Source organism: Pelodiscus sinensis, chromosome 6 (assembly GCF_052426305.1).
Source record: "Pelodiscus sinensis isolate ZL-2025 chromosome 6, ASM5242630v1, whole genome shotgun sequence".
Taxonomy (NCBI): Eukaryota; Metazoa; Chordata; order Testudines; family Trionychidae; genus Pelodiscus; species Pelodiscus sinensis.
This window is the reverse complement of record NC_143057.1, coordinates 60,931,905-60,944,211: the sequence shown is the minus strand read 5'-3', so window position 1 is coordinate 60,944,211 and position 12,307 is coordinate 60,931,905. Positions and strand designations below refer to the sequence as shown.

At 40.2% G+C, this 12,307-nt stretch overlaps 1 long non-coding RNA gene across 1 annotated transcript in view; it reads right to left on the bottom strand.

The window, feature by feature from the left end:
• The window catches only part of LOC142829883 (uncharacterized), an 86,869-nt gene that overhangs the window by 15,532 nt on the left and 59,030 nt on the right, over positions 1-12,307 (bottom strand). The window contains exon 2 of the long non-coding RNA XR_012904768.2: positions 2,892-3,088. This is a non-coding gene — a long non-coding RNA (uncharacterized LOC142829883). The remainder of the gene's footprint in view (positions 1-2,891; positions 3,089-12,307) is intronic.

Here is a 12,307-nt window from a genome sequence, read left to right as displayed (position 1 = left end):
TAGATTTGCCCTACAAATTTTTGAGCCACTTGTTACTGCACACATTTTATCAACATATTTCTGACTGAATCCCTTAGTCATTTCCCAGATCTCTGTTGGGCCATATCAAATTCTTCTTTTTCAAGGAGTATAAGTCTAAATCCTTTAACTTTTCTATGTTAAGAGATGGTCTTCATAACACACTTGATGCAGTTTCCAGTGGCACATACTCTGAATAGCATTTCAGACATTGCAAAAGAGAGTCCTGTGTTGGGGTATGTCTACACTACCCTCCTAGTTCGAACTAGGAGGGTAATGTAGGCATACCACACTTGCAAATGAGGCCCGGGATTTGAATTTCCTGGGCTTCATTTGCATAAACTGGGCGCCGCGATTTTTAAATCCCTGCTCGTTCGAACCTCCTCGTGGAATGAGGAGTAATGGTAGTTCGGACTAGGAAACCTAGTCCGAACTACCTAGTTCATGCCGTGTGTAGCCGCGCGGCACGGGGTTCGAACGAGCAGGGATTTAAAAATGGCGGCGCCCAGTTTATGCAAATGAAGCCTGGGAAATTCAAATCCCGGGCTTCATTTGCAAATGCGGTATGCCTACATTACCCCGCTAGTTCGAACTAGCGGGGTAGTGTAGACATACCCTTGGAGACAGAAGCAGAAGGAACAAGAACAGACTGAAGGAGAGGAAAATGGAAACAAACTGAAGGGAAAGGTGAAACAGAGTGAAAAGGAAAGAGGAATGGAAGAAAATAAACTTCATTAAGGTTGACACTTGATAACTCTAAGCACTCTGGCTTGGGTAGGATTGACTTTATTCTTCAATCCTGATATGCTCTTTCTATTCTTTTTCACTGCTGCCTCTCCAAAACGTTATCATTGTGACACATTGACCAATGTTGCATAAAACAATCATTTTGGGGGTGACAAATGCCTTTGTAGAGTGCAGTAACATTACCAACGTGTTTTCTAGTTTGTCTGGGTGCTAGTGTGAAACACCTTATTTTTACAATATTCCGCTGTGTTTTAGGCTGGTGGTTTCAATGATTTTTCTGACATAGCCCCCATATCCTTCTTTGAATTCAGGATGCCAAAGTTATACGTTCAGCTCTCTAAGAACACCTGCTAGACTTACTAAATAAAGTGTAAAATATATTGGAGAAACAAAGGGCAGAAAAGAAGACAGAAGAGCTGTGTCTGTACCTTAAACAAAACACAGTTTTGATACTCAGTCATTAGCATCTTCACTCGGCTAAAGATTTTGCTAGCTAGTAAGGAGAATTTATTTCTAGAGTAATTATGAATGGGCAATCTAGTTTAGTAAAGAAGCTTTTATTCATGCTGCACCTGCTCTACTATTTTTTTACTCATGCTGAATTTCACTAAGCCCTACGTTCTTGGAGTTAACTTCATGGTGAAGAGGTTTATTGCACCTCAGTAATATCAAGCTGAGTGGACCATTAAAGGAAGGCTACAATCTGGCATTTTCTCATATTCTCCAGTGAGTGAGAGGATTACTTGGCACTCCTATACCCTACCAGCATGACCTGTGACAGCCAGATACTAGCCTCAAACCAGACTCATAAGTTCACTTGTAAGTTAATTGAATTGTGTTCACTTGTGTTCTTGATACTACTTATTACTTCAGCTTATTTGACAACATATTCCCCATAATGCTAGACATATGTGATAACGCATAATGCTTGAGTATCCAGTCTATTTAGAGAATAGACTTGTTGATCAGGCTGAACTTAATGGACAAAATACAAGCTAGTGTTCAAACTCTCTTGTTCAGAGGAGATCCTGTTCAGTGTTCTTTCTTTTGTGGTAGTAATAAAAAATGTTAGGCACTCATACACACAATTCCTGTCCCATATAGCATGCAGCCTAAAAGATGCATGTACTCATTTATACTAATAACTTGATCTCTTTTAGCTCTTCTGGTATGTTAATGAGGACTTAATTTTTCACTTTAAGAACATTCCTCATGTAAAAGGAAGAGACTTCCTGAAGAAATGGGAAAAAAGTATACTAAAGCGAATCAGTTTTTCAAGAACACTTATTGTGTCCTGTTAGTTTCATACTGGTGAAGCTTACAAAATGAAGATGACAGAATGGTACATATCAATTTTCTTTTTACACACTTTGTTAGAAATACAGTATTAGATAGGACTTCTGAGAAATTATTTGGTAATGCTGTTACTTCATCAAAAGAACTAATTGCACTTATCAATTCATAATATGGGATAAGAGAAACAGATTTTTTGACACTAGTCTTGGATTACTTTCCTTTGTCACATGGGCTATAGAGCTCTTTCTTTATAATATCTATCCACTCTGTTTTATTTGCAATAGAGAGAATATTTCACCAGCAAATACTTCTGAATTAGCATGTTTCAGAACATATGGACAGGTTTTAATAACATTACTGTTTTGATTAATGAAACCATAATGATGCAAATCTGAGCAGGCACATTGACCAGGCTTATATTTCACTTATCGATCACTTCTACAATTAATTATTGATGTTGTTAATACTATTTTACTTTCACAGCCACTATGAAAATGCATTGCACACATTCTTTGCACAGCCTCAGGACTGTCACAGCAAAACACGCATGAGTGGAGGGTAGGGCATGCACTACTCTAAGGTAAGACTGTTTTATCGTAGCAGAGATACTAAAATACTTAGTATATGTTTTTAATCCCCTTTGTGAAACTATACATGTAACAGGAGGATATACAATATACCGAAGTGCATTTAATACATTTTTTGTTTTAACACATTTCAAACATTTTAAGCGAACAATAACTTTAAAACTTCTGTTATTTCTAATTATTGTAGTTAACAAATTGAATAATCTAAACAGTGAATAAAACTAGGTTTCTTTGATGGCTTACCTTCTACCGGAGAAACATGGGCTTTGGACCCCCAGGGTCACAATGCCTCCTTGGACAAATGTCAGGGCAGCCTTGGATGCTCTCCATTCTTGATCAAGAGCCAGCTGGTGCAATTCAGAAAGTCGGTAGAGCTGGCAGGAGGTAGAGTGAGCTGGATACTCAGGTGATACCACGATTGAACTAATTCCCCAGCAACTCTAAAGGTGAGGAAATAAGAGAGCCCCCTGTAAAGTATAAAGTTGCCCTCCCGGGTAGAATTCCAGTCTTTCAAGAGTGTCAGATTTGCTCCTAACAGTCAGATTTGAAAGTGATTGAATTTGTTTATTACTTAACATTCATTTCAAAAGCAGCATACGAAGAAAATATATGATATTTTGATTACAGTAGAATCTGGCCTGTGTTTCAGCAAGTAATTGTTCATTGTTCAGTATTGTCATGGTGACACAGATGAACAAATTGTTGAAGATTATAAAATCCTTCATCTGACTGAACTGTACCTTTCTCTTAAACACTGTACACTGAGGCTGTGTAGTACCCCTTCCCCATCCAAAATAGTGCCAGCCTAGTGCCCTCAGTCTCTTTCCCCTTGTGTCTCTTCTGTCATCAGAAATAGATTAAAATTCAGAAGCTGACTCATAATCAGTTTGCACCCTTTGGTAGCGATCCTGTTGACAGTCTTCCCATAGCTATTGAAATACTATTGTGCTATCCCTGAAGGAACAAAAACATTCAGATCAGTGACAGGCCCACCATACTGCTCAGTATAGAAAGTGTGTTAGCAAAAGATGATCTTTTGAAATTGTGATAGCACTGGAGTTCCAGATTTTCTTTTGTAGTTGTAAGAAATCTAGCAGGTTCAGAGCCTTTGCTAATATAATTGCACGCTCACCTTTTCTAGTATTAACAGTAGGAATAACCTGGCAAAGAACTATAGACAGGTACTGATTCTTAAAGTTGGCTCTCACTCCATGATTGCTTATAGAATCATAGGACTAGAAAGGAGCTTGACAGGTGTTTTAGGCCAGCTCCCAACTCTCACTCTATTACATAGCACTAGTAAGTAGGCTATATACTAGAGTTTTCCATGGACACTTTGAGAGTAGGAAATCCCCCAAGGCTATTCCTTGGCTGCCATTGCCATATCATAGCAACTATAGTTTGCTCATCTTGCAACTATCCCTGCGCTGTGGAGAATTGCTAGTGGATCTTTAGGTAATCTGGACTATTGGTTAGGATCTATGATGCTGTCTCTACAGTGTGTAGGGACAGCTCGCAATCCCTGGTGCAAGTGAAAGTATTTCCTCCATTTCATGTCAAATGACAAGGAGAAATAGTATTTGCATGATAACTCCTTTTATCTCAAAATCAAGTTCATGCTTGCTTGTGTTGCTTTTTTAAAATAGACCTATTGAAAGGTTCGTCCTTGGTGCTTTTTTCCCCTTCAAGGTGAGCTATGATGCTTCTGCATTTACAATCAGATATAAATTAAAATAGCAGCCCTGAATACTATGGCAATGATCTTATTAAAAATAAATCAGCATTTGCAAATAGCAAGGAACTTCTAGTGCAAATACTATTTAGATGGAAGCTATTGGCAAATCTGGACTTCTTAAGATTGACCATTTAGTAAAAAATTTATTCCTTTTAGAGAGTCTACCAGTTTAATTCCACCATTTCTCTTACCAAATCACTTACAGGAAGAAGAGTGCCTTGATTTGCCAATTCCACAAATAACTCCCTAATTTGTTCTGAATCTTTGGCATATCTTGAATAATTATCACTGCTGTAATTTAATCTTAAGTCAAACTGCCTAAAATATGCATCAGTTAATCTATTTTTCCATTGAACCAAAAATATATTGGAGACAAGGAAAATTAATCTCTTACACAATAGCACAGCTTAATGAAGACTTTAATTATATTTTTGATGTTGGTAGAAAGAAAAAAATTGCTCAGTCATTAAACTGTATGGAAAAGAGAGACAGAGAAAAATGATTAATCAATGGATGTCAAATTGTGAAAAGCTGTTATCCAAACACACCATGATATGGGGGAACACTGGAGTGCAATATTTGAAAGTCATAACATAACAGTAACTCTGCTTGGTTTAATTTGCATGCTGCACATTTTAGGATGTTTGGAAAAATATCTATGTGAAGTCATTAATCCTCATAATTAACCACTCCAACAATCTATTATAGAGTTGGTTTTAGTTACTAATCTATACAGCTCTCAATGGTTGCCTGAAATGTTTTTAAAGGCAAAATATGACTTATTACATTTATTATGGATGCAAGAACTAATTCAAGTAAATCTGGAATCTAGTAACAAAACTGTGATTGTGGTATCATAGAATACTAGAATTGTATGGAATTTCAAAAGGTCATTAAGGGCATGTTTACACTAGAAAATTATTTTGAAGTAACTAAATTCAAAATAATAACTCCCGAAATAACAGAATTGAAATAGCATGTCCCCATTATGAGGGAGCCTTGATATTAGTCTGAGGCAGGCTCCCTTAATGTGGACGTGCTACCTCAACTTACAGCCTGAGGAAACACTGGGGAGTAATTACTTTGAATGACCCTGGGGAGTAGTTATTTCAAAATAGCAGCAGTGGAGCATCCACACTAATACTATTTTGAAATAACTATTTCTAAGTCAGCGTTATTCCCCCAGGAAAGCAGGAGTACAGATTTCAAAATAACCAGCCCATTACTTTGAAAGAACAGGCTTGGTAGTGTGGATGTGCTGCTTATTATTTTGAAATAAGAGGGGTTATTTCAAAATAACTCTATAGTGCAGACCAGGGCCACATCCAGTTCCCTGTACTCATGGCAGAACCAAGCACCATCTAGACCATCCCTGGCAGGTGTTTGTGTAACCTGCTCTGAAAAATCTCCTTAAGCAATTCATTCCAGTGGTGAACCACCCTGACAGGCAGTTTTTCCAAATGTACAACCAAACTTCCCTTGCTACAATTTAAGTCCATTGCTTCTGGTCAGCAGATGTTAAGGAGAATAATTCTTCTTCCTCCTCCTTGTAACAGCCTTTTAAGTACCTGATAACTGTTACCATATCCCCTCTGTTGTCCTTTACACACTAAATAAACAGTCTTCTCTCATAGGTCATGTTTTCTTGGCCTTTAATCATTTTTGTTTGTGACATAGTTGAGAAGAAGAGCTTTGGAAGAGCAGTCTAAATTTTGAAAAGAACTATTTAAATACAGAAAAGTCTCAGAGTCGAGAGGGATGTTTTGAGTTAGGAGAAGGACAGCTCCAAAATCCAAGAGGAAGTTGGTAAGAATGGAATAGGCCTGGGAAGTAAAGAAATGTAGAATATGATTCTCTGATCTTGCAAGTTATCTGCACAGAGAACATTCTGTATCCACATAGAACCATGATTCAATGGGGCTTTGTCCATGAAGAGTAATTTAGCTGTATAAATGAAATTAATTTAATTAAAGGGGGATTGCTATTATGAACAATATCATGTCCAAAGTCCTTTCATTCTTATGTCAGAGAATTGTTTAATCCATTTTCTTATCATTACAATAATATTAATGAACACATTAGAGTAGATGGTAAGAAGAGAAGGGCCCACATTGGTAAGGATGAAATATAAAAGAAAAAAAAGATAGTATTTCTTTACATATTGAAATGAATATTTGAAAGAGATTTGTAGATTAGAGTGAAAGAAAATTACTCTATGGGAGAAAAAAACCAGCAGCAATTAGTTTTTGTAAGACTACAATAAAGAACTAAAATATAATGTGCATGGGTATAAAATATAAGGTGTAGTGTTTTCCATTTAAATTATTTTTAAATACTCTTGAAGTCCCTTCCAGTTCTAATATTCTATGATTCTATTGGTGTATAGTGGAATTTAATTGTAATAATCACTGCTAAATGTGATGGAAATATGCTGTTAAAATATGTAGTTCTGTCAATATCCAAATGCTATGTGAAATTAGGCCAAAGCCTTTGTTTCAGAAGAAAACTGGGGAAAAAGTTTGATTACTGTCATGTCCTGTTTTGATGTTTTTTAAATGGTTTGCATGCTGAAATTATTCTTCATTTCAAATTATTTTATTATATATGTTATAATATATACAATATAATGGAATTTTTTAAAAGTGGAAATCAAAACAAAGTAGTTTTCAGAATTTTACTTTTTAAAAAATTTTGGGGGTTTGAGTTGCAATGAATGAATCAAGTCAAATTTTTGAAATCATTCACGAAATGAAATTTACATCCTCTACATAGCCTGAGTATTAATGTGAGAAGTGCTGTTGGAGGCAGTCTGCAGTGGTCCATTAGCCTCCAGCATGGCCTCTCTCTTTCCTCTTCTGCTCCTGTTTGTTAGTGTTTAGGACTGACTGTGCTAATTAGAGACCTGATTCTATATTAACTTAGCAACAGTATGCTGATGTTACGTAGGAACATTTCCCTTTGAAATACTACAGAGCTACATCAGTGTGTCATTATTTTTCAATCTAAAAAGCAAGTGCTTTTTCACTAAGAAGGACTTGATAAAAAAAGGAGCACTTTAATACTGTCATTAAACAGCTTTGCATTTTGTCATGTGACAAGATGTAAAAATCTGAGTTTAAAAAGACAGTGTTTTAGTTGGTCAATTATGAATTAAACTCTTTTTGAAAATCAAAAGATACAATTCAACTGAACAAAACAAAATACGCTAAAACAGATTTTTATATTGTTACTACTTCACTGGTGCAGGACCAAACAACTTTGGTCAGATATGAGATTTTTCTTAAAATGCTTTGTCTGAGATCAGATTAAAAGATATTCTGCAGCCAATGATCGCCTGATACCTGTAGAGGAGCAGGTAAATATACTGGTGGCAGCCCACCAGGGACTAACCCTGGCAGGCTATCACTTTTCTTACTGCCCAGCCCTGGTTTAGAAGCACACCTCTAGTTCTTCATGGAACTAATGAAAGTTTTTTAGAAAGTGGTAGCTGTTCTGCATATTCTCAACTCTTACTTATGTGAGCTATACACAGAAATTATTAATGTCACTCCTCCATAATAGTACTGCTGTAACCCTCATTACCATAGTAATGGAACACTTCATAATTTTTTAATGTATTAGGACCCTGTGTAATAGGGATGTACTCTCATTTTACAGATGGGGAAACTGAGGGAGAGAGAAGCTAAGTGACTTGCCCAGAATCACACAGGAAATCTGTGATAGCAGGAAAATGAACCTTGATCTTTTGATTGCCAGGCTAGTGTCCTAACCACTGAACAATTTTTCTTTGTGGGAAATCCCTTTTTTAATTGCATTTCTACAAGCAAAATATATTGGGATAAGGCATAAGTCCTAACAGCGTAAGCTTCATTATGCCCAAACGTACTGGGTCTGTATGAGGAAACTGCATTTGAGCAATAAGTCATGTAGTTACACCAATGCAAATTACCCTCAGTTAGACAAAGCTTAGAGAATAATCCCCAGGAACAGCTGATATCTATGATAGAGCAATGGTGAGAATTATGTGAGGGAAAACCTCAAACATGCTTGGCATATATAACTGTCTAAGCCTAATACATTCATCTTGCTACATTATCGCTTTTTGTTAATTATGGTTGGCAGACACTTGTTCTGAACAGAAATTAATCCCGTTGTAGCCTATTATATAAAGAAGAAACATATTGCGGTGATCTGAAAAAAACCTGATAGTAGCATGAAGTGAAAGTGATTAGTTATATTCATAAGTAGAGCCCTGCAAATTTCCAGATATCTGCTTTACATCTGCAGGTATCTGCATGCATGGATGTCAGTGCAAATATCTGCAGCTCATTTTTATGGATACAGATGCAAATGTGGATACAAATTTTGTATTCACATTGAGTTCTATTCATAAGCATCTCAAACCTTGAAATCCCAGAATAATCTTATCCTTGAGAAATTTTTTAGTCACTTTGGCAATCTCATATATATGTAGTGTTGCTTAACATTTCTAATATTCAGATACAACTAGAAGCAAGAGACTACAGGACATATCTGCTATGTCACCAAAAAGATTGTTTACTAATCCTAAAAAGATACATGAAAAATATTGATTTGTATGAAATTAACCATTTTAAAACATGCCTACATAATAGCATAGAAAAGTAGATTAAGTTGAACACAAGATGTGTTGACACGCTGTAGTACTGAAAATCTTTTTATTTCAGAGGGTGCCCATATGCATCAGCATTTCAAAAAGCAATACCTTGATGTATCTGGAGTTTCTCTGTTATCATGGATAATCTTTTATTAAGCAATTTCCATTTCAAAGGGTCTGTGTTAATTTTACAGCTGCTCCTCCCCACTGTCCTGTATCTTCCAAACAACTAAGCTAAAAGGTATTTATTTTAATACTAAAAGATAAGATGAGTTAGCACCACCCACCCACATTAAAGCACTAGCAAATGAAAGACACAAGAAGGACCACACAGTATTCAATAGAATTATTAATGATCACAGCTTCTTCTCCTTTTAAAAGTACAGGTTGGACCTCCCTGGTCCAGCATACTTGGGATCTGACTGGTCCCGAACGAGGGAGATGACCCAGGGGAGGTCAATCCCCCCTCTGCTGATGGACTCTGGGGCTCTCCCATGGTCCATCAGGAGACTCAGCTGGGATCCCCTTTTGGGCTCCGCACCCCCACCCAGATCAGCAGACGGCTTGGCCATTGGTCTGGCTCCCCTCTTGGCTGCCGGCCTAGCCACTAGGCTCTATGCTGGCCCCAAAGAAGCTGTGCTGCTGGTTCAACCCCCACTGCTTGACTCTAGCGGGGCTGATGTTGACCCAGATTTTGCTTCAGACACCAGACTCCATGTCCCCAATGGACCTGAGATGCTGGGTCTGGTCCTGGTCTTAACCTCACTGCCCCAGCTGCCAGACTTCGAGCCCTTGGCGGGGCTGATGATGGGCCCCTGCCAGGCTGAGTTGCCAGTCTGGCCCTGGCTGCTGGACTCTGCGCCCCCAACAGGGCAGAGTTGGTGGGTTTGGGTCTGGCCCCTAGGCTCTGTGGCCCCAGTTGCTGGGCTCCACACCACTGGCAAGTTTGTGATGCAGGATCAGACCCAACTGTAGGGTACAGCTCTGGCCCTGGCCACTGCTCCCTTGGACAAGCGGACATGCCATTCTAGCCCTAGACACCAGGCTACACACCTTGGCCAGGCTGTCCTGCTGGCCCCAGCCTAAGCCATTGGGCTCCTTGCCCCTGGGCTGGTTCTGCTGCCAGCCCTCGTGCTGGACTCTTGGCTCCTCTCTTGGGCACCAGCCCCAATCCATCCACTTTTGGCTCCACTGTGATGCATAGAACTCTCTCTCAGTGTGCAGGGACTTTATCTCTGAGGCAGGCAGTATGGCCAAAAAGTTCCAGTTGGCAGTGACCAATGAGGACTTTAATCCTCTCTTGGCCAGTTCTCCATAATACATCCCTATTACTGATAAAAATCAAACCATCAAAAATGCCCATCAGTTGCTGTTTGCAATGCATATGAAATGCCTCTAGTCTTCTGCTCTTGTTGAAGCAACTAGACTAGAGAATGAGGATAGCAGCGAGTCTGGCCCAAACTACATTTAACTCAAGTGGAACAGCTTCAACAGACAAAAGAGCAGCAAGCCCAGGGATATTATGAAACAGAGGCAGGCACAGGCACCAGGGCACAAGCCCACACCTGCTACAGTCCAAATTCACTGCCACAGAGGAAGTATCTTGTGGCCTAACCAATATTTAAACAGCTTCCACAGGCAAGAGGGAAGCTACTACTGCCCAAATAATATTTAACTAGAGTGTATCAGTTTCCACAGGTCAGCTCAAGGGGCTCCCAGCCTCCATCACCACAACTAGCTGTATAACTCAGGCACATACATAGGCTGCAGCACATCCCTCTTCCCACACAGCCTTTCAGGGAGCAGAAAAAGGATTTAACCCAGCAGCTCCCCGAACACACCAGAGAAACCCCACCACTGGCTTAGAGAGGGAGCGTCAAACACTACAGGAGAAATTAAGATGGTAATTAAGACTGGGTCGGACCAATGATCCTGCTAGCCCAGTCACCCATCTTCTAACAGTGGCCAATGCCAGATGCTTCAAAGGCGATGGACAGAAGAGGCCAATTGTCATGTGATCTGCCCTCTGTCAGCCACTTCCAGCAGCTGGCAATCTGAGGTTTAAGGATGCCTGCAGCATGGGACTGTGTCCCTGACCGTCTTGGTTAATAGCTCTTGGTGGAGCCATTTTCCATGCAGTTGCTCACTTTTTAATTGAACCTACTTACAGGCTGGCCTTCATGACGTCGACTAGCAAGGAGGGCCACATGCTGCCTGTGTGCCTGTGCCTTGCAGGAAGACAGCCTTTGGTTTGGTGTAAACCTGCTGCCTATTCATGTCCTTGTTGTGCAAAGGGGCGAATAATACGTCCTTATTCACTTCTTCACAGGGTTTATAGAGCTCTAGCATAACCTGCCTTTGTAATGGCTTTCCCATGCTGAAATGGGAACCAGGCTGCCCTTCCCCACAGTCACAGATAAGGCCCCCGAACCACTAGGCTAAAGATTTCATGGTAGGTCTCAGCCTCCTTCCCCCTCTTGCCTCAGTTGTTTGGTGGGGCATTCAAAGGTACCTCACAAGAAATTATTTTGGCACCTAAGTGGTTCTTGGCCAAAGACCACAAGCAGGGATTGGTACCTGGGGTGGGTAGATGCTGGTTTAATTTCCTTCTCCCTGCTTGAGAAGACCTCTGCATTCTCTCATGTGAGAGTCCCAGTCAAGGACAGACTAAGGTGGGTTGTGTCTTGTAGTGTTTTGAGGCTGTGCCGTTGTTATTCAGTAGCAATTAGGTAAGGCTGAATTGCTGAATCCAATTTTAACCCAGTGATCTGAATGGTCATGCAGCTTTGGGGGTGATGTGGGTTCAGCTGCTTCCTGAGAAGGGACTTGAGCAGCTGTCTCTGAAGTGAATGTGCAGCTGCTGGACAAAGAAGTGGTCTCCCTGGGGTGGGCCTGGTGTTTGCTGCATCATGGTGTTGTAGCCTTGTGGAGCCTAGCAGTTTGGGTGTGCGCTTAGCATGTGTTAGCTTGGGGTTCATGTCCAGTGGACACTGATTCAGATTTAAGGCCGGCTGGAACCAGGTCAGGCAGGACATCAGTTCAGGAGTGTCTGTGTGTGGCTGTTGCCTGAGGCTATCTGAGACATGTGCTTAAAGGGACACCCCCCCACCTGAGGCAGATGGTTCTCAGGTGTCTCTGCTTGCTTACCTGCCTCGATGAGGGACAGCAAAGCATTTGTGTCTTGGAGTGCTCTGGTTGCCCTCACTCCGGACACCACAGCACTCCGCAACATGGAGCCAGAGCTGCCTCTGGTCACTCTGGTGCATCTCATGGATGCGTTGCTATCAG